This window comes from Alligator sinensis, unplaced genomic scaffold (genome assembly GCF_000455745.1).
Source record: "Alligator sinensis unplaced genomic scaffold, ASM45574v1 scaffold534_1, whole genome shotgun sequence".
Lineage (NCBI taxonomy): Eukaryota > Metazoa > Chordata > Crocodylia > Alligatoridae > Alligator > Alligator sinensis.
The window spans coordinates 1991660-2015454 of NW_005842050.1; the positions used below are offsets into that span (position 1 = coordinate 1991660).

Sequence of the window (23795 nt, forward strand, 5' to 3'; positions counted from 1 at the left end):
GGCAGCCCCACCACAAGGTTCCCCACACCCACAGTTTCCCCAGCAGTTGCGCCATACCTACCCACACACCAACCCATATCCTTCCACACACACCCACCTGCCTTTCCCCACCCCCTCCTGCAAACACCACATCCCCCCATCACACACCCATCATGTGCAAAGAAAACCCAAAGTACACATCAACACATATAAGTATTTAGAATTTATTTTATCATGATAATAGAGACACTGGTAGGCTTCCACACTGCTTTAACACTGTAAATATACCAATAAAGCATTGCTCAACTGATTGCTCTCTCTCTAGGGTGTGTGTGTGTGTGTGTGTGTGTGTGTGTGTGTGTGTGTGTGTGTGTGGAGTGGTCTTTTGTTTTAATTGTGGAAAAATCTGGATTTTTGGGGTATCTTTGAAAATGGATTTGGGATGCTGCTGCAGCAGTCCAGCTGGCACAAGAGTTAGTGTCCCCAGGTACCAAGTGGCTGGGCCTCAGAAGCTCCTGAGAGTGAGTAACCCTGGGCTGCTTGCCAGGGCAGCTTTTTGTACAGATGGGGCCAGGACAAGGCAGCTTTTTATACTGCTGGGGACAGCACAGGGGGTGGCCCCAGGCTCTAGCTCCCCCTGGCTACAGATCCGGGAGGAGCCAGGCAGGGTTATTTTGCCCCAAGTGGCACAATTTGCTCCACAACAAAATGCATGTCCGAGCATGTGCACTGAGGCAACAAGCCCTGGCTAAAATTTGTACCACTTCTATTTGAGCTGCTGCAAGCGCACATGCTTGTGTGTGTGGACGCACCCATTGAGTTCAAAACAAAGTGCAGTACTTGGAGGCACTCTCAAACATAGCCAGTGGCCATCTTTTCTACAAGAGGTTGGGCTTGTCTAAGAAGTAGAAAAGTTGGGTTCTAGGCCATCTTCAGACTGAAGAGACTCAAACCCACATTTCCCATTTTCCAGGAGAGTGCCCCAAACACTGGGTTACAGACTGCTGTGGATGGCAGCCTTCCTTACTCCTCTTGTTAAACAGGGCCATTCAGCAGCCAAGAGTGATATATTCATGGGGCCAGAAAGAGAATATGCAAGAGGGGGCCTGACTCTGCCCTAGGAAAAGTAAGTCCTGGATTTTCCTCTTGCTAAGGCAGTTTTTAATCAATAAGCACCTAATGAAAAATGCATACAGAGTCCTTGGAGCAGAGATGGGAATGTAGGACTCCTCTGAACCCCAGCTGAGTACTTTCATCACTGGGATGCAGGGTAACACTTCCTCTTGCTTGCTGTCCTTACGTTCCCCATGATTTGTGCTTTCATAGCTGCCCTGTAGCCAACCTCAGCAGGAGGAAAGGAGGCTGACCCCACCCAGACACTTTTATAGTCTGGTAGTTAGGAACCTCTCTTGGGAATTTGATGTTTTCTAGCCCCTTCAGGTTGAGGAAGGCATAGAACCCAGGTTTCTCATTTCCTAAGCTGAGCTGTAACTCCTGAGCTACTGTGCAAAAGCTAGGCACCTGACCAAGTTCTGGAATGAGAATTACATGGATGCTACTTTTGGTACAGCTACTTCTGAGGTCTGTTAGGCATCTCCCCTCTGTGTGCTCTGGATCTTGAGGTGACAGAAGTGCCTTGCATGTTACTCAGCCCTGAGAAGGGGCAGGAATTCATACACACTTTGTCTTTTGCCATATGAAACTTGTGTCTTTGGAAAGGAAATTCATTCCTCAACAGAAGAAACTAAGTTCCCAGATTTTAAATTCAGGCCAGGTGTATAATAGAAACTCTTGCCACCATAGTTATGTTAGTAACGCTGGTTAGAATGGTGAACCCTAGCCAGATACAGTTAAGTAGGCATGCACAGGAAGTTCTTTTGCTGGTAAAGATTATTTCACTGTATTGCCCTGGAGACAGCTTTTTTACAGTATAAGTACTATCTATAGAAGAAGGGTTTCCTGGCATGCAGCTATACTAGCCAACCGTTTGATCTTAGGAGATGCCACTTTGTTGTCAGCCAGTAGTATTTGTTCTTTGTTTAACATTCATCTGCTTCTGGTACCATGCTCATGGAGGCTCCTGCTGAAATAAGTCAGCAGTGGCAGCAGAAGCATGGACCTTCTCTGTCAACATTGTCACAATAAGACATCAGAGTTCTGGAGCTGCGTTTACTGTAGCTGTTTTGCTAAGGAACACTATGTCTGTCTGGGTCTTTCTGGCCAATTTCTTCCATACTGTGGTCAGAGACTGAAAGCCAGGGTTGTCAAGTGTCCATAAATATATAAACACTTCATAAACAACCAGGCTAAAAACATGTGTCCCTAAAATCCATTAAAAAAGTGTGCCATCTGTACAAACATGAAGCCACCAGAGCTGATTGAAGCTCCATTGGACAAGCGGCTGAATACAGTGCTGAAGAACAGAGAACAGTAGTGCCACATAGTGTCTAAGCAAGAGTGTGGCACCCTGAGAGGTCTTCTCAGGGCTTTGTGGTTCATCATGAGACTCCATTGCTCCTTTCTCAACCCCCAACAATATATTGGTGCTGTTGCTGTTGCATCCCATCTGCCTGTAATGCTGCTGGGGGTCAGGTAGGCAGATGGTAGTCCTTCTTTGGGAGTCCATGCTGGGATGGGGGACAGTGGGGCTAGTGTGGGGTGCAATTGGAGGAACCAGGGTATGGGAATGAGTAGAGGACCTCGGGTGTGGGGGCAGTAGGGTGTAAAACTATTGCTGTAGAGATGTGGAGTTATTGATTCAAAAAAAAATTTTTTTTTAAACTGATGAGCTGAAAACTTTTTACTGACAAGCACACATTTTCACTGTGGTTTGAATCTAGCTCGTGTCCAGGATCTGGCAGAAGTGTTGCATTTACCTTATGAAAAACATTTGTCACTAAAAAACATCTTGGATTGGCAACCCTTTTGAAACTTTTGTCACCTTTCCTTTTTGTGGACACATCTTTTGTAGGCATTTTTTTCCTGTGGTTCTTTTTTCCTTGTGTATGGCCTCCATTTGCTTTGCCCCAGAATAAGGCATACATGCTACGACATAGTATGCATTTTTGCATTTTTCTTGTTTTTCTTGAATTCAGGGCATTTGGTTTCTCAGCATCAACACATTATCCAGAACTCTTTGGGGTTTTTTTTTGGGGGGGGTTACATACTCCATATGTAGTTTCTCTTTTTCTGTTATCTGTCCTTTTACTCTTTGGTTAAATCTAATTTCACTAGAAAATGCATCCTCATGTTTCCCTTCACGTTATGCAAGTTCCTTTCTTCACTATGTTATATGTATTAGGCCAGATTCCATCTGCCTCATCTCCCATGAGAAAAATTACTTAGCATTAATCAGCTTTAGTGATGAGTCCCAATTCAGTGAGAAGCTGCTTATAGTGGCTTATCTATTTTGGCCACTTTTGTCAATAAAACAGAGTTAGCTGCATTTTAAGGAAATGGTAGCTCCATTGCACTATAAAATAAATTAGGGTTTTTAGTTTTACTTCCCCCCCTGCCCCCCCAGCCTTTAAAATACACAGTTTACTTTTGGCAGAGATGTCCCCCTCATTCTGTCTTTGTGGTCTCTTGGTCTCTATGCTGTACTTCCTTTGTTTTTGGCTTTCAGCCCAGTGCGTAAGGCAGAGCCCTCTTTAATGGAATTCATTTTTCTCTGTCCTGCTTGCCTTGCTTTTCTATTTTTCCCTTTTCCTCTTTTTTTTCCCTGGGACTAAACTGTTCACAGCACTGGTCCAGGACTAGTGTTGAGGAAAAAAAATAAAACTGGTCTTGACATTTTATTTTCAAAATATAGGCTATTGCAGGGCAATCTCAAGTATGCTATTGCTTATACCCCATGCTATGACATGTTTTCGGTACTGCAAGACAATATCCCACTTATAAATCAGATACCTAAAACAGGTAATTTTGGGCTCCTATAGGCGTGCACCAAGGCTTCTGGGATATTCTGTAGATCCAGTGCATCGGAGCAGTGCCAATTAATTGAGTCTGTGGCAGCACGGAAATTAATACGCTCCAGCAGCCTCCAGTGTCACGTGTATCAGTGTCCCTGCACTGAAAAATGGCAGTAGGGCACTTGAAACTAAAATTTATTTGATAAGCTTTAGTTCAAAGTGCCCCACCACCATTTTTTAGCATGGGGATGCTGATACATGTGATGCTTGGGCGCTTTTACTTAGCGCAACTCACTAATTAAAGCTCCCTCCACCTCCTGGAGCACATCTATAAATGCCCCTTATTTGCAAAATTATTTTCACTTCCAAGCAGCATGGGATACCTGGATTTGTTGGCAGAGGAGCAGAGTCAAGATTTCTTATCCAAATGCTTTTTGTTGAGCTAAACTATTGCTCAGATGTAGCCATTTTCAGAACCTAAAATTAATTTTCCTACTGCATTGGAATTTCTATAAGAAACTTTTTATGTGCTTATAGAGTATTGTCAGCTTCAGGCATTCCAAAGCCCTGAGTCAGGCCACCATAATCAGTAGACTAGAGCAGAGCTTTCCAAACTTTTCATGTTGGTGACACACTTTTTAGACATGCATCATTTCGCGACACAGTAATTCAGTTCCGGGGGAGGGGCCAAGGGAAGCAGACGCGAGTAAGGGAGCTCCGCGGTGCCGTTCCGCAAAATTTTCTGCATTTCGTGCGACACACCTACACACTGCCGCCGACACACTAATGTGTCACAGCACACAGTTTGGAAAGCTCTGGACTAGAGGCACAAATTCTTAGGTATTTCTATGAAAAATAATAATTTTGCGATTCTTTTTATTTGTCTTTTTGGATTGAATCCCAAGGGTGCATTTAGGTCACATCACACATTAAGCTTTTATCTGCAAACATGAAAGCTAAAAATACACTTTCTATTTAAACTATACACTTTGATCAGACTCTCGCCTAATCCTATGCCTCCAGAATCTGGTACTTTAAAAAACACCAAATATCTTAAGACCTGCAATAGTATGAAAGGTGGAAACATTGTAGTTGAGGATGGCAAATTTTCTGATCTTAGTAACAAAACTGAAAATTGGGAGATGCTTGTCCTAGAATTTGTGGACTTGAATGACATATTTGGCCTCTCTGCCCCACCTTTGGGTAGTCCCAACTTTTCATTTCCCTTCCTGTGTCTGCCCCTCTTTTCCTGTTTCCTTTCCGTTGGTACTACCTCTCCTCCTTTTGAATGTTACTCTTTTTTCTGCTTATAATGGTCTGTTTCTCTAGTTCTTGCCTTTCAGTCTCCTTTTTTTCTCTTTTTGGTCCTTGTCTTTTCATTCTCCCTTCCTTCTTTTTTGTTCCTTTCCACTGCTTGTGTCCTTCTATCTCCCTTTTCTTGTTCTTGTGTTTTGTCAGCTTTTTGGTGTGTTCTTCTTTGCTTCTTATATGACACCCACACTGTCTTCCTATGGCTTCATAGCTGCAGTCCAAGGAAACCTTTAAAAATAATGCTTGCCTTTTTGCTGTGGGCTTACATGAGTAATTGAAACAAATGCTTCAGGAGTAATGCTGCTGATGAAGAAGCAAGAAGTGCTCTTCTGTGGTAGGGGCCCCTTCTCTGTACAAGAAGGTGCTTCTCGAAGATGAATGGAAACAAAAAGACCAGTTTATTCCAGGGGGCCAGCCCAATTTCTCTAGGATTACTCAAGGAATGTATTACTGCTCAGTGTAGAAAAGGGTATTGTGATCCAGCCCAGAGATCACATGGCCTCTGAAGCCCAGTTGTTGAGTGACTCCTTACTCCATGAATCATTGCTTACCATCTTGGTTTATGATGGGGAGGTGCATGCTGCTGCTTATCATTCTTATGCATGCACTTCTTCTCTTTCATCTTTCCCACAGGGATCAATGCAAGCAAGCATTTACACTGTTTAAAAGGTGAACAGCTCATTAGTGTTCCATTACGTGGTGCAACAGACAGCCTCATAAGTTCACAATTGAGAGACTGCAAAAGTTATGATTTGATTTATGAAGCATTAGGCCATCAACATCAAAGACTATGATCCTGATTATCCTTCAACTATTTAATATCCCTTGGTACAAGGACACCAAGTGATACCAGAGTGATATCCCCAATTTCAATTGAAAGAAATGAGCTTAGTAAAAGAAGAGAGGAGAGAAGAGCAGAACCTGCTTTAAATGGCCTGACCAATTCCATAAATAACATGCTGCTGCTATACCATCTACTGGTAAATGAATCAATGCAACATTCAGCTTGAGAGAAACAAGCTCTAGGAAGTCAATGAGGCTGCATCATTTGAGCAGCAATCAGAGTAAAAGATAAGATTTTTCATGTGGTAACCTTAGTATGCACAGAGCAATTCATGTCTTTGTCGGTGAGCTGGTGTTGAGATCATAAAGCAGTACATCTAGTGGATGAAATCTGTTCCTGATGACTCTTAAAAGGACGTGTACAATTCTGTAGCATCAAACAGCTTCAGGGAACCTCTCCACTAATTCTGGAATGGTACTGGTAGAAGCACAAGCCTAGATCTTGACAGGTGAGCAGATATGTTATAAACGTTGATATGACACTTTGTACTATGATGGTAAAATTGGGAGGCCCTGTGTTGTTAATTCTCATAATGGGTGGTGTTTTTCTTGAAGTCTCAGGGCTTTTATGGCATGCGGGGAGCCTGCTCTGACGTGCTGGAAATCCAGCACATTGGAGCAGACTCAATTAATTGAGTCTGCTGGAGCATGGAAATTGATGTACTTGGCAGCCTTCCGTGTCACATGTATGTGCATCCCCGTGCTGAAAAAATGGCAGCAGAGCACTTTGAAATAAAGCATGTTGGATGAGCTTTAGTTCCAAGTGACCCATCACCATTTTTTCAGTGTGGGGACATGCAGGGATGTTGATAAACGTGAATCAAAGGACCAGAAGGGACCTGTAAGATTCTCAAAACCTCCTGACCATGGTAGGGGACTGGACATTGGGCTCAAATGAGCTCAGTGAGGTGCTTGTCCAGCCGTCTCATGAGCACCTCCAAGGATGGCAACTACAGCACTTCTGTTGGGCGCGCGTTCCAGATTTTAGATACCCTTACAGAAAATAAGGTTTTTCCTTAGGTCCAGCCTAAATTTTTCCTCAGTTAGCTTGTGCCCATTGGTCCTTGTCCTTCTAAGGGCTGCCTTTCTGAAGAGTTGCTCCCCTACATCTTGGTGTTCACCCTTGACATACTTGTAGACAGCTATCAGGTCACCTGTTAGTCTTCTCTTGCTCAGACTGAACAAACCCAGTTCCTGGAGTCTCTCCTCATAGGGACTATCCTCCAGGCCCCTAATCATATGGCTGGCTCTTCTCTGTACCCTTTCAAGCTTATCCACATCCTTTCTGAAGTGTGGTGCCTGGAACCAGACCCAGTACTCCAGCTGTGGCCTCACCAATGCTGAATAGAGGGGGAGGACCACCTCTCCAGATCTTTTCGCAACACATCGGCTGATGCACGCCAGAGTTCTATTTGTTCTGCTGGCGACTTCATCGCACTGTTGGCTCATATTCATCTTCTGGTTGGTTGGCACACCCAGGCCCCTTTCAGATGCAGTGCCAGCCAGTGGATCACCCCCCAACATATAGTTGTGGTGAAGGTTCTTCCTACTCAGATGAAGGACCAACACTTGTCCCTATTGAACCTCATCTGATTGTGTTCAGCCCATAGGACCAGTCTTCCAAGGTCATCCTGGATCCTTACTCTATCCCCAGTTGTGCCTGCATTTCCCCATAGTTTGGTGTCATCTGCAAACTTAATCATTACACTTTCCACTCCCTCATCCAAATCATTAATAAAGTTGTTAAAGAGCACAGGCCCAAGCATTGATCCCTGGGGAACACCACTGGAGACAGTCCTCCAGGATGAGGCCATCCCATTCATTACAACCCTCTGGGATCAGCCTCTGAGCCAGTTGCCAAACTACCTCACTGTAGACTGGTCTAGACCAGTACCCTCCCCCTTAATTGAAAGAATCTGATGGGAAACGGTATCAAAAGCCTTGCTGAAGTCTAGGTAAATGATGTCAATCTTATTTCCCTTGTCCAGCTGGTTAGTTACCTGGTTGTGAAAGGACACCAGGCTTGTTAGGCATGACCTACCCTCAACAAAGCTGTGCTGGTTGCTTAATACCCCATGAGTTGCAAGCTTACGGTTGATGGCCTCCTTGACATTTTTTTCAAAGATTTTTCCCAGGACCGAGGTCAGACTGACCAGTCTGTAGTTTGCAGGGTCATCCCTCTTCCCTTTCTTAAAGCTGGGTACCACAATAACTGTCTTCCAGTCATTCAGGACCACTCCCGAATTCCACAGCTCTTTGAGCAGCTTCACCAGGGGCCCTGCTATGAGCTCAGCCAGTTCTTTCTCAGCCAGGACTCAGATGCAGGTCATCTGGCCCAGCAGGCTTGAATACATCCAAATGTTCTAAGAGTACCCTCACCTGCTCGGGACTGATGTCATGTGGACTGGTGTCTTCCACATCTTCCTTGGGCCTCTGGACTGGTGAACAGCTCCTGTCTGATTTCAGGAATACTGATATGAAGTCAGTATTTAGAAGCTATGCCTTTTCCTTAGTGTGGCTTGATAATTAAAGTGCCCAGCACCGTGTCTTGAAGCATGTTTAAAATACTTTCAGTTTCTGAAATCCTGTAATAACATTATAATTTCAGTTTTCATTATAAAACAACATTTCTAGTCCTCCTAATTGTGTGGAGAAGCTTAAATTGTGACTTGGGTATAATAAAAAAAAATCTAAAAACCTGCAAAGTAAGGTAAACCTAAAAGCAAAATTATATCAGCAGTGACATAGTTTCACAGAAAGCCAGGATCATTAGAGAAGAGCTGATTGACACTGATAAAAGTAGGGATAGGAAATCATTGGGAGTAAATGGGTCATAGAGACACTTTTCATTTTGCTGTTCCTCCATGTCTGGATTGATTTTCCTCTTGTCCTTTCAGAGCTGGCTGCTTGCTGAAAAGGAGCAATAAAACAGTAAGGAATGGTAGTCCCTAAGGGCCTCAGTAGCTTTGTCAAGTACAGCATGGTGCTGGGAAGTACAAATAAAAGTAAAAGTTTATAGCTGTTGTTTCACCTTCTAGATGACAGGAAAGGGGCAGAAAACATGTGGGGGGTATGGGAGGGTGGGTCTGGTCTCTAGCCACATAATGGCTGATTCCTGAAATCTGATTCCTGTCTTGACTGAGAGATGCTAGAACTGGAACCTGAGGGTCAGAAACTGTGAGGCAGGGCCAAAGGTCCTGCTACAAACCACTCTTTCTTCTGGATAGGAATAGTCTCAAACAAACAAACTGAAGGTTGAGGGATAATTTTTAAGTCCTTTTTCTCCTGCATTTCTGCTGCCGCCGTGCTCCCACCACCACCGTGCCCCGTGCCCCCCCCGCCCCAGCTGCCAGGGGCATGCATCGTTCATGCACAGAACAACTGCATTCACACTCCATAACTAGTTTCAGCCTCAGCGGCATATCCGTTCCAGCCTGTACTTCCTGGTTAATTGAACTACCTCAAGTTTAATCTCTCACTTACCCTGGGGACGAGATTTGTGTGTGTAGACTGGTGTCCAGTAAAGACAATGCTTGAGTTTGTCCTCCCAATGAAGACTCACCCTCAGATTTCCTCTGTGATCTTTGGCATGTCACAGTCTAATTGTGCCTTGATTCACAGAGAATGGGGATAATAGTATGGCTCTGATTTTCATGGGCAAAACAAGAATAATATTGTGAGGTTCTCAAATGCTACAGTGATGGAAGCCATAAGCAGTTTACAAAAGGGATTTATTATCGAACCTTAGGTTAAAAAGAAAAAAATCTCCCCCTCCCCTACAAATATATAGAAAAGTGAGAGGAGAGGGGGTGGGAGAGAGGGAAAGCCTGATTTTCAGAGGAGCAAACAAGAACCCAATGTCAACACCAAATATTTGTAAACATTTGGCTCTGCCTTTTCCTGAACAGCTGAGAGCAGAATTGTGAGAAGTTTGAACTGTTTAAGAAGGAGGGGAAAAACAAAGGGAAAAGTACTCATCATAAGGCAAAGCACTGATTATTTAGAACAAAACCATTACAAAGATAATATCCTAAATAGTAACTTACTAGTTACCCATTTTCCACACACCATCTAGGCAAGTTTAGGGTCTTGGACTGAGACAGTCTCTCTCTCTCCACCTCTCTCTCTCCACCAGCTTCATAAGAGCTGCCAGGTTATACTGTACTTTGTTATTTTAATCTTCTTGCACTAGATCAAATTGGCTTGTGCCTATTCACTGAAAGGCTTTTTACCTGCATTTGTTTCAGCATTGGGAGTTTGCATTAATTACTCCCTACTCACTTTAGCTCCTGCAGCAAATATTCCTTATCTGACCCGTTCTGTCAGGAATACAAGCATCAGAAAGCCCATAGGCCAAGTATAGACATTATACTTGTACTGGTATAAGTGATTGGAAACCTGTAAGAGAACATGCATTCATCACACAAAACTGGTCTATATACCTATAATGAAGCAGAAGTTCAGCACTCTCAGACTGGTTTAAAAATGGTGGAACCTGGTCTAAGATTCCTACCACCGCCCCCCCCCCCCAAAAAAGGAAAAAAAAAATGGTGAATGTGTGTTCTGTTCACACTGCTTGCAGAAAACTGTGCAACTCAAATCAATTCCACCTTGGGCTTTTTGAGTGTTTGTACTTAACCATAAAGATATGTGGCACTTACAATGCAGGTACAGTAGTCTTTAAATATTCTGTATGTCTATATCTCAGTGTATTCATCTTGAGTAGTCTGTGCTTCTGAAGCACCTGTCACAGCAAGTCTGAAGGTTTACCTATGACTTGAGATTGGATAAGTAAAACATAAAATGGTTTTGGAGGATGGGGAATTAAAAGTGTTGGTACAGTGGGGACAGAGGGTTTCTCTATATCATAAACTGCTGGAAAATGTTTCAATGTTATCCAGTTTTCAGAATTTCAAATGAGAATATTCATGTTGAAAATAAACCTCCTGTTACAATGAATCTATATGGAAGCAAAAATTGCATATCCTGTATTGAAAAATGAAACAAGAATGCATAACCATCTGAAAATGTACTCAATAGCCAAGTTTCAATTCTTATTCTTACCGACTCTGCTGAACAGAAACACTCCTACATGCAAGGTCTTTAAAACAGATTTTTTTTTCCTGCTCTGAGTTTGCAAATAATCAAAGAAAGAAAATACTGAACATCATTGAAGATTTTCTTGCTAAAAGGATCTTTGCATTGATCCTGTTTCTAAAGAAGCTCTAGAGAATATGTGGAAGAGCAAAGCTTTTCAGTTCTGAGAAGCACTGTCTGCGCAGAAACTCTTGGGGAGGATTATTGATGTCACCAAGGGAAAAACTGAACACAGACTCTGAAATGGAACCATTTCTAGAAGATGAAACTGTGCTCTCCATCACTGTATCAGGGTTATGTCCTGTCCCAGCTGCTGCCTTCAAGCCTATTTACTAATACATGTGGCACTCCTACATTTTTGTAAATATCATGTCCTCAGAAAGACAGTGCCATGACATCCATTTGTACAGAAAGCATGCTGTCAGTGCCTCTAACATGCAGCTGCCCTGGTCTCACCCACTTAATGAGATGTTTACTTACATGGTAGAGAAATCTTCCCAAATTGATGCCAAAATTGGGATTAACAGTCCACTGGAAATCCTGTCTCCTGGTTTTTGTCCTACGTCACCAGTTGATGGTTCCCCTGGCTCCCAACTCTACTATTGTCAGTTTATGGAAGAGGGGAGAATCAGATTCATAGTTTGAAAAGGTTGATCTCATTCATTAGAGATGGGGAGTGTAGGAAAAACAGCTGTATTATGAATCAGTCACATTTTGCCACCCAGTGGATTTTCAATGCAAGTTCATAAACTGCTTAAAATAAATTGCAGTTTTTTGTATGTGACTTGTACTTTTTTCCTTCACATTAAATTATTTGGTGAAAATGAAGACTATAATGCTATTGCACAGTAACAACAGCAATTATTAAGAAAATCCATATGCTACTGTAGCACATTTAAAAAGCAATTATTTTCTGGTGTATGCATCAGACAATTACTCGGTGTATGCATCAGAAAACCACCATAAGTAGCTCAGCACCTGATTACCACCACTATATTCAAAACAACTGAAAGAAACTATTTGACATTGCAAACAAACAACAGCTTTTGGCAAGTGTTGTTACACAATCCATAGTCCATTTCACCCTCTCTCGTCAATGTTTTTTTCTTTTAGATTACATTCAACATGTACAAATAAATTAATGAGGAGAGCTCAACCTTTATAGACTCGATGAGATAGCTAATTGAACTGTGGAAAAAATTCAAAAAATATAGAAAATTGAGAAATGTTTTAGGAATCTTTTTGTGGGATTTAAAAGTTTGCCTTTTTGGATATGCACAAGATAACAGATACTTACAAAAAGTATTTTTATAATTGAATCATTGAAATCAGACCCACAAACAAGGTAGCTTTTCTTTAATACAATAATATTTAACAATGGAACAAGTTACAGATTGCTTTTTAGAAAACAAGAATATGTATGAAGATGAATGAACATTAATATTCATAACAATACAATATCCAATTGCTCTTTATTATCTTTCCCCTTCCTCTTGAATATAGTTTACCATGCTTTGTATCACTATACTTCATTGTAAAAGGAAAAAAAACCCAGTGTTTTTAGCAAACAATGTAAATCTCTATGGCCACTAGCATGTAACAGTTTACTGTTGACCGTACTATTCTATCTACATCTGAGTTAAATGCAAAGAAAATATTGTGTCACCTCCAAACGTACACATTAAAGACTGACACAGACTAGCTTCAGGATTGGTAAATGAGGCATGTGTATAAATTATGTCTCATAAAACATGAAGTATGCCTTTCATACCTGCTGGTGTATGATTCTGCATTCCTGTTCATTTCATTGTCTAATGGTACTCTTACTCTTTTTTTTTATTTACCTGTGGCCAGATTCAGACCCATTGAAGTCAATTATGTGCAACCCTTTTGCCAGGCACCAGATGGCAGCAACAAGGGTCTAGTTCACCTTAGGTATCTAGGTTGTAGCTGTATTGGTCTAGAGGAAAAGGCAATCAGGACTCGTAGTAGAGATGGTATCTTTTATTAGACCAACAAGATTTTTGGAAAAAAAAATTAAAGAAATTTTTTTGCAAAAATCTTGTTGGTCTAACAAAAAATACCATCTCTACTATGAGTCCTGATTGCCTTAGTTCACCTTAGGGGTTTTAAACAAATTGATTATCTTAGCGTGAGCCCCTACCCAGAAACCTGGGAAAATAATTTCTGCCTGGGTGTTCCAATGTGAACAAACCAGTCACAAGCAACATGGAGTTTATTAAATGGGAAAGGGAGATGGGCTGACAAACAGATTTAAGAAGCCTTTAATAATCAGTAGCCACCCTCCCCCAACCCACTACTAATAGGTCAGCATAGTCAGTAGGTTCAGAGTTCTCACTTAATCCCACACAGGGTGGACAGTGTAGTCAATAGAAGTAACTCAGCTCTTAGCCCAAGGTTTCTTGTGTCACCACTCCTGGGGCACTGCCCTACCACTGCTGTTGCTACTCTTCACTGCTGTTGAGGGGTGGCACTGCTCCTCATTGCTGACTGCTGTTCAGGGGCACTGTCCACTGCTTCTGGAGGGGGCACTGTTCTTTTTCTGTTTGCAGAGGCAGCCCAGCTCTCTTAGGTCCAGCCCGGCTCTCCAGCAGAGGCAGACTTGGGTCTTTCAGGATCTGTCAGGGATTTTGGCTCTTTAAGACCCAATGGGTGGCAGATTCAGACCGAACCTACTAAAGGGATTTGCACATCACTAGCATGCATCCCTTTCTGGTTGCATAGTGAGCTGCAATTCCATCCCCTTAAGTTTTTTATTTGAATTAAATTTTGTTTGCAGGGCCAAATCAGTTCCAAATTAAGTTCCAAATTTTGACTGAGCAGAGCTCAGTTTTTCAAGTCTGTGTGGTGCTACCACCAGCAAGTATCCTACCTCCTAGACTCATCAGCCTGGGGATTCAGATACTCCCAAATCCACGGCAGGCATCCTGTGTGTAACCCCAAGCCTGGAGGCCTTGGAGTTCAGATACTCCCTAGTCATGCTTGCCTAAGGAAAAACCTGGAGGAAAAGCCTGAGAGCAATCCCCTAGTGCCATAAATTGTGTAGTTGAGACCCTTGCATTTGGAGGCACTTACAGATTCTCACAGGAGTCAGCCTGCCTGCAGTGCAAGGGACAGTCTTTTACCTTCTAACTACACCAAGTCATTTAAGGCTGAGAAGAAGGGTAGCCTCTGCCAGGTATGTAAAAACATAGGGGCTGAGAACCACCTGGTAGGGGAAATACTATGATCGGGCTTTCCATCCAGTTTGTTCCTTTGGCCTTTTGGCTAGGGGCAAGTGAGACTAGGGGGAATCTGAACTCCAAGACCTCTGGACTTGCATGTCGAATGCCTGCCATAGACCTGAGAGTATTTGAAGCCCCAGGCTGATGAGTCTGGGAGATAAGATACTTGCCTGTGGTAGCACCAAACACTTGAATGACTGACCTCTGCTTAGTTGATAGAATTTGGAACTGATTTGACTGATTTGGCCACAGAAAAGAAATAGACATAAAAAAACCCTCATGATATCAGTCTTTTTTTTTTTTTTTTGGCAAAAATATTTATTTTGATAACTCCAGCTCCAGCACTCTGCCAAGTGGCCCCGGTGGTTCACTTGGCAGCTCAAAACACACTAAAAACCCATTACACAGTTTGCACCGTGCAACCGCGTGATCGCATACCTATCCCTATACCCATAACCCTATCCACTGCCCTCCTCAGAGGGGCTAATCCTGAAAACGTCTATGCCAGACCCCTCTCCACCAGATGAGGTCTGCCATTTCCTTCCCATCTTCCTCTTCTGGCTTTTTGTAGTACCAGTACATTTCACTTAGTCCCATTTTAATACAGTCCTCGACTGTGAGGTCCAAGTGTCTGTTTGTCAGCAGGTTCCTGGTTTTCCACAGTGCAGACCTGAAGCAGGAGATCAACTGGTCGAAGTGCACTGTTGGGGCCCCGTGCTGTCTGGTCAGGTGCCCATAGAGAACCACTTCCCTGGTCAGGTTTCTGATACTTGTCACCACCAGGAGGAGTGCACGGACTTTCTTCCACACCTCCCTGGCATATGGGCAGTCCCAGAAGAGTTGGTTGATCCTTTCTGCCTGCCAGTGGCAGGTTGGCCTTGGGCAGTTCAGTGGACCTCTCTGCCCTGCACTGGTTCTCCATGCCCACACAGGAAGTGCCCGGTGGGCTGCCTGCCAATTTAGGTCTTTGTGTTTCTTCTGCAGGTCCCTGTGGAAGATTCACTCCCACATGACCTGGCAGCTGTCACCAGGCAGTAAGCCTACCAGTGATATGGTGTCTCTTGCCCTTACCACCTCCTGTATCTTGTGGTGGCTTACCAGGGTTGCTAGGGTAGCATCATGCAGCTTGTATTTGTCTCAAAAGTGCTTCAGGATCTTGTGAAACCATGGGGAAAACATGGTCCGTGGGCTCCTGTTAGTCATTGTGTGCACTTGCAACTGAGCTCCAGTCTGGAGCCCTTTCTTTGTGATTCCTGAACTGGGGGTCCCCTCACTTTAGACTCCCACACATGTCATGGTGAACACTGACCCCTGAGCTTCATTACTCAGCTTTCTCTTACAGTAGTAGCCTCCATAGGAACTTTATAATTTTAGAAGGCAGGGTCAGTTCACACAAACTTAACTCCTCTGGCCTCTGATATTCAAAATGTTAAAAAAAAGTAGTACATGTTATCACAGGGAAAGCAAGCACAAAAGAGTTTTTTGCCCCCTCACCCATGCATATCAATAGGTGATAGGCAGATAACAGACAGTGGATGCATCTACATGAGATGTTTATTGCAGAGCTGCCTAATTAGCTCTGCAGTAAATGTATCCATGTCAACAAGCGTGCTCCTATTAGGGTACATAAAACTAATAAACTTTGCAGCAGTGTAGGACTAGTTATAACAAGTAGTATCCTGCTCTGGAGATTTTTGTGTGTGCAGCAGCACATGTAGACACTGGCCAGCTGGCTGGGGCATGAGGGTGCTTCAGTGTGGGGGCTGCCTGCTGCCTAGCTTTATGCTGAAGCATCCTTGTACCCCAGGCATCCCCTCCACAGCACATTGAGCCCAGTTGGAGCAACCTTGGGCTGCTGTCAGCTGGGGCTGATCTGATAGGGCTCAATGTGCAGTGCATGAAAATACTCTGGAGGAATATACTCCAGAGTTTTTTGCTCCAAGGTGCATGTTCAAACAGTGCACCTGGGAGCAAAGAACACCAGAGCAATAAGCTCTGGAGTTTATTTGTGCACATTAATAGCACGTGTAGACATGTACACAGTCCCTATAATCCAATCTTGCATACCAATAGGGGACATGCAGATAAGAGAGACAGTCCTTGTAACCTGATTTTGCATACCAATGGTATGTAAAGGCAGTATATAAATAAGCACCACAAAGAGGTTGTCATACAGGTACAGTAATAACAGGTTTACATATGTTAATAGCCTCTACATCAAGCCCATGTTGCAGGTTATTTAAATCCTCATTTGTAAACCTCTGAAGCAGGGGTTGAGTTTGCATTGGTTTGTATGGTGTCTAATACAATTGGGATTTCAATCTTTGTTTGAAATCCTTAGGTTTCACTACAGCAAAAATAACAACAATATAGTATGGTATGTATGCTCCTTTGTTGTAAACTTCTTTGATCCTACATAGTTTTAAACAGCATAGAGAATTCTTTATAAACAGAATGTAATTATCCATTACCAGTATTGGAGTGTAATTTCAAGTAAACATTTATATTCAACGATATACTTACAGTGTTAGGTAAACATAGTCCTTTGATATGTACTAATTGATTAAAAAAAGAATGAAAGCTTGTCCCTTCTATTCCCTGGCAAAAATATTCTTTAACAATGGAAAGCTATCTTTTATACATTCTACAAACCAGAAGCAACTTGACATAGTTAAAAAATGATTTTGTAGAAATCAAACATTAATCTTTGTTTGTAACTCATAAATCAAAAACCAGACAATGCATTTTTGTTTATTTCAAAGTGCATAGCTGAAACCTAGACAGAAAAATGATCAAGGGCTATTGCTTGGGAAAAGATCACTAACAGTTCCATGCTACCTTCCAGCTTTTCAAATCGAAGCTCAAAATCTTGAGGTGATTTGGTGAGCAAGCATTAAGGTTCCTTGTTGTCTGTCATGTGTATCTTGCTGTCTGTGCCTGCAAGGATTAGGAGTGTGGCAGGATAGGTAAACATAATATCAAATGTGAGGGAAGGTAAACACTGGAGCATTCAATGAGTAGTTTTGATCACTGAACTTCTGTCTAGCCAATTGTGTTTTCTGCACATTCAGAGTAATTAAAGTTTTTTAATAAGATAGGTGCTATAAAAACAGTCGATTGGTAAAAAATGGATTGGCACCTAAATAGATGGGCCTCAAACAACAGGCTACCTAACTCCTATTCTCACCAAGGCACCAGGTCTGGCAATGGACCCAGGGACTGCTCCACTTGCTGGCAGCTCGCCCTCCCCTCCCCACTGCTGGAGGGGCTGGTAAGTGCATGGGTGTGTACATGACACGGGGGTTTACTTGGCCCTAAATTGAAGTGGTGTTTTTAAAAACACTCTGCTTCAATTTAGGGCCTCCGTTTCGTCTACACACTTTCTTGGTGCCTAAAGGCAAATACTACAGTGTAATCTAACAAGTGAAACTGGGGATTCAATTATGGTGCTCTTGTATTTTAGCAGGGAAATTGCTAGCTATTTATTTTGGATATTATGTTTGCAACAGTTCATTTTCTATGAACTTCTGAGGGTTCATAATCTTTTCTTTTTGCTAGCCTGTTTCAACTTTATAGCAATGACTTCTTAATCTCTAGGGACGTTTTTACACATGCTCTAGCGGGGTGGGCATGGGGGGCGCTTTAATTAGAGTGGCTCTGAGAGCTGCTTTAATTAAAGTGCCAGCAGCGTCTTGTGTATCAATGTCCCCATGCTTCAAAATGGCAGGGGAATGCTTTGACCAAAGCTCATCAAACGAGCTTTAGTTAAAGTGCCCATGCCGCCATTTTGAAGTGCAGGGATGCTGATACATGAGATGCAGAGGCTGGTTGGAACGCGCTAATTAGCATGTTCCAGAAGACTTGATTAATCAAGCGTGCTCCAATGCACTGTAACTACAGCGCATTGGGGCAGCCTCCCAGCGTGTCTACAGGCACCCTAGTTTACTTGCAGGGAAAGAACTACCTCTTCCCTTTCCCTTTTGTTTTAAACTTTATTCTGGTTGATTTTTGTTTATGCAATGCACACCACACCATTGCACATAGTTACAAATGTGGGTTTAATCTGGCTGATGCCCATAAAATATAGCTCCATGAGTATGTAGAAAAGTTTGAAACTCTGCCACTGATCAAAAGAGAGAGATCAACTGACTATGGTTTTAGATAACTCCATTTCAGTTTCACAGAGGAGCGCTATAAGAGAATCCCTTAGGGTTAGGAAATTAAAACAGCCACTTAAATCATAATATTTAATGTTCAACATTTATGTATCACTTGGAAGATGCAAAGTGTGGTAGTGGAGATTGGCTGTTGTAGTCCTCAGAACATATATGTGAAATAACTAAGTATGTAGATCCTCTTAGTTATTGTGTGTTTGTTTGTTTAAATTACTTGCTCAAGATTTACAGGGAAACTAGAGGGAAAACTTGGAGCTCTGGATTCCCTAGGTTGGACTAGTCTACCTTCTGACGTATTCTGTATTGTAATGCTTTTTAAAATGTATCAGCATTATAATTGTTCAATGGTAGCGCATAAAGTTCCCTACTGAGATCGGGGTCCTATTGTGCTAAGCACTGTACTCCCACAAGAGACTGTTCTTGTCCTGAAGGGCCTCTAGTTAAACTAGACAAGACAAACCAAGGCAGCAATGGAAATGGAGGCCCAGGAAAGTGAAGTACCTTTCTCAAGGTTGCAGAGGTGTTCAGTGGCTTAGTAGGGAAATGAAACAGGTTCTCGTGAGTCCCATTTCAATGTCCTAATCGCTACATTTCCTTTTTTTGGCCTGTCGTCTTCTGATATTCTGCGTGTCTGAGAAGAGAAAATACCCAGCTCCTGAAAATACCCTTGCAATGTAGACCAAGAATAATGCTCCTCAGGTTAACAAAGTTTAGTATGCTTAATCCTATTATTTTTCTTCATAGAGTTTATCCAGAATGGCAATTTACAAAACACATCATCATTTTCGGCTGTGTTCCCTGAGGTCTCTGTAGCTTTTAATCTTCTCTCTCACAAAGACAATTTTCACCACCATATTCTGCCCTAATCTCATCAGAAGTTTTCCAGGAGCTTTTTCTCCCCAAAAGATGTTGCGATCTTGACTGATGGTGATTTCTTAAACTGGCAGAAAGCAGATGGCAGCTGCTGCATTCTCTTTAGCAAAAGCTTTTCCTACCTCTGTAATGAATTCATCTTAGGGAATAAAAATGCATTTCCTTCTAAATAATCAGAAGTTTTGAAAGGCATAAATTGACATAAATAGCATTTCATCACCAATGTCCCCTGAAGCAGCATCAAATGTGCCTCTTATTATTTCCTGTTATTTCCTCTCCGTTGGGACTCAGTGGTAGTGTCTCATAAAACAAAGGTTCTTATCCATGTTGCTTTTTAATAATTTGCCCAGGATTTCATGTTAAATGTAATTGGGTCTGTTTCTTCCACCTCTGCTGAGAAGTCTAGATCATAGTTTAATCTGCAATCATGTCAAGCCTCCATCTGCGGACTGAAAATTGTGTAATCGCATATTTAGAAAAGGCTAGCCAGTCCTCTTTTTGTTTTCTTCCCCATTGTCACCTTTGGTTCAGTTTCCTTGAAGTTTTTGCCCCAACAGCTCCATTGTTGTTCAGACCATAACATTTACAAATAGATGTAAATTCCTCCTCAAAGGAGGACAGAAACAGTTGGAGCTTGTTCACTGTGCTGGACCTGATGTCTACAGACTGAGGAGCACTTCTGAGAATTTGCCAGCTAGCACTGATAACTTCCTCATCTGAGTGTGCCCATGTCATGAAAGCCATTTTATCTCCTTTATTTTCACTCTGAGGCAGTTTTCACTTCACTAGTAAAATGAGGGTTATGTCAGACAGCAAAGGATTTGACTTGTAGCTCTTGGTTTTTAGAAAAGAGGTTCACTTATTCAAAGGTTAAAGCTCCTTGGACAGCGATAACTCAGTGGGACATGACAAAAAAGGTGTGCTAGAGAATCGCAGCAAAACTGTGGGATATGGAGCATGACAGACTGCTATATTTCTCCACTGTCTGAGACTGGAGCAATAATGACCAAGATTGACTGCATTAGATTTTGAGAAGAAAGCAGCTGCTGGCACCACTCATGGGACCTAGACAGGGAATATATTAGCATTACACAGGTGTAAAATAAATAAAAGTAGTGGGCAGGTAACACAAACGCCTAAACTGAGATAGCTTTTTCTCAGTAAAGAATTACCCATGAAATAATCAGGAGAATGTTCCCAATAGATTATATTGGTTTTAGGTTTCATCTGTCTGTTTGCTTCTTGTGGTAGCCATCTGCCATGACAGGTTACTACCTACTCCTGCAATACATCTGTTCCTAATCTGGTGTAATTTATAATTGCCACATAAAACCAGTATAAATTATAGCAGGGTATGTGCTTATCTTTCTATACCACCAAGCTGAACCTCTGAAGTCCTAGATATTGTCTGCAAAAATACCATAAATATTATACATGCCAGAAATATAATCTGTAACACATTATTACTGGGATGCTGTAAAAACTAGTAGTGATGGATGGATTTTGATGTATGCAAGGAAATTTGCATTCATAGCAAGACTGATGAAAAAAAAATCTATCATTTTTCTACAGCTGTGTGTGACCCACACTAATGTGGCTCTGTGTAAACCATACATAGCAGGTTTTGAATCTGCCTACTGCCTTCAGAAACCAGTTTTAAGTTTAACAATTCATGCATTAGGTCTAGATATATTATGTATAATCCCAGCAATTCATGGGAATTAGCTATATATACAGACAAAAAAGAAAAGAAAAGGTAAACTGGCTTTGCCTCAATTTCTCTCTCAGAAACCCAATTTTTTGTAAAGTTTTAGATTTAGCAATTCAAACGACGTGAGAACTGAACCTTTGGCACTCGTTTCCCAAACAAATAAAGCCCTTTTTTGTTTTAGTAGCACACTTCTTGGGGTGAAATTTTTGTATTGTAACAACGTGGAGGTTTTCTTGTCTTTGGGAAGAGAGTTCTGATGCACTTGTCAGAGCTAAATTTGATTGGTTTCATGGGATGTCACCTGGGATTTGCCTGGGATGAAATTATATTAGGCCTTCAATACATTACAGATATTGCACAATTAACTGATTAATTGTGAAGTTACCTTGAGACTAGCTACATGTGCAAAGCACGCCTTAAAAAGCTCCAACCACCTGTAAAGTTATACCTTGAAAATGTGTACTAACTGGAAAGCTGGTTGCTGTTGAGCTTTAATTTGCAGGTGTAGCAGGGGTCTCCCCTGTGGCTGGGAAGCCTGTCAGCTGATGGGATTCCCAGCTGCAGGAGTGCACTATGCCCAGCAAGGGCTGCGAATCCTGCAACTAAGGGGACTCTCAGCCCCTGCAGTTACCAGCTCTGGGTCCCGGCAGCACCCTGCAGCTGCTGGGATCCAGAGTCCCGCAGCTGCTGACACTTGGTCCCCACAGCAGCTGGTCCTGGCAGTAGAGTGACCACCTTTTTAAAATGGAAAAGGAGGCCATATCTCTGTCCCCCCCCACCCCCGCCAGTGGCACAGCTGGAACAGAGCTGAGCAGGGCAGGGCTGCCCACTGCAGGCTTGGGGGTGCCCGCCCTGCTGCCTACCTGGCAGAAGTGGGGAGCTCCCAGGGGAAGGGCAGCAGGGTGAGGAGCCCTGAGCCTGCAGCAGGCAGCCTGCATCTGCCCCATGCACAAATCTGGGGGGCTTGTGCCCCCCCATACCTCTCTCCCTAGGTGGGTGTGCACAGTGGCGGGGAGCCACCCTCCCCTGCACTCCCTGGATGAGCCACTTGTGACTCTGTCCCACTCCCCACCCTGGTCCTGGGGCCCCATGCACTGCCCTGGCTAGGCAGTACCTCCAGCCCCTGCCCTACTCCCTGCCTCACCATGGGGAACTCAGTCTATCCCCTCCATGCCCCCTCTGCCCCCCATAGACTTACCTGTAGGCAGCTGTTCTCCAAGCTGCCCAGCTGTCTTGCTAGCCATGTGCATGTGTGTGGGCATGCACATGCACATGCATGTAGCGCCCTTGCATCCCACTCCCAGTAGCCCCTTGCAGGCTGGAATGCTGCCAGCCTGCAAGGGAAAACCTGGATCCCTGCCCAGTTCTGCTAGTCTGGGATAAATGCTGTCCTGGAGTTGTGCAGCCCGGGACCAGGACTTGATGATCCCATTCTGTCCTGCCCAATTAGGGACCACTGGTCCACTCTACCTGGCAGCTGCAGGGTGTGTCTGCAGTCTCCCAACCCCGGAGGTGGGGCCCAAGCATTCCAGAGAAGATTTGTTCTCGACTCTTCATAGAATCATAGAATTATAGAAGTAGGGTCAGAAGGGACTTTGTAGATCTTCAAGTCCGACCCCTGCCTGGGCAGGAGGGAAACTGGGCTCAAGTGACCCCAGCCAGGTAGGTATTGAGCCGCTTCTTAAAGACACTTAGGGTAGGAGCCAGCACCACTTCCCTTGGAAGTTGCTTCCAGATCCTAGCCGCCCTAACTATGAAGTAGTTCCTATGGATGTCTAATCTAAACCTACTCTCCAACTACTTGTGGCCGTTATTCCTTGTTATTCCGGGGGGCGCTAGGGGAAACAAGGTCTCCCCCGAACCCTTCTGGTTCCCCCTAGTGAGTTTATAGATGGTCACGAGGTCCTCCCTCAGCCTTCTCTTGTGAAGGCTGAACAGGTTCAGGTCCCGTAGCCTCTCATTGTAGGGTCTGCCCTGCTGTCCCCAGATCATGTGGGTGGCCCTCCTCTGGACCCTCTCAATGTTGTCCACGTCCCTCTTGAAGTGGGGTGCCCAGAACTGGACACAGTACTCCAGCTGCAGCCTGACCAGTGTCGCGTAGAGGGGGAGGATCACCTCCTTGGAGCTACTTGAGATGCACCTGTGGGTACACGATAAGGTCCGGTTAGCCCTGCTGACCGTGACCTTGCATTGTCGGCCCATGTTCATCTTGGAGTCAATGATGACTCCAAGATCCCTTTCTGCCTCTGTGCTCTCAAAAAGGGAGTTTCCCATCTTATAAGTGTGCTGCCGGTTACTACTGCCCAAGTGCAGCACCCTGCACTTGTCTGTATTGAAACGCGTCCTGTTTTTGTTAGCCCACCCTTGCAACCTATCCAGGTCTTTCTGCAGTCTTTCCCTCCCTACTGGCATGCCCACCTCACTCCAAATTTTGGTATCATCAGCAAATTTGAACAGGTTGCTTTTCACCCCATCATCCAAATTGATGATAAAGAAATTGAACAGCGCGGGCCCAAGGACCGAGCCCTGGGGGACTCCACTGCCCACTTCCCCCCCAGGTCGAATATGACCTGTCCACCACCACCCTCTGAGTACGATCCTTCAGCCAATTAGCAATCCATCTGACCGTGTAGGCATCGATGCCACAGTC

At 43.5% G+C, this 23795-nt stretch overlaps 1 protein-coding gene and 1 pseudogene across 1 annotated transcript in view; one reads left to right on the top strand and one right to left on the bottom strand.

The window, feature by feature from the left end:
- The window catches only part of PLD5 (phospholipase D family member 5), a 320538-nt gene that overhangs the window by 26750 nt on the left and 269993 nt on the right, over positions 1-23795 (top strand). The window lies entirely within an intron of this gene.
- LOC112550193 lies at positions 14163-14348 on the bottom strand (annotated as a pseudogene).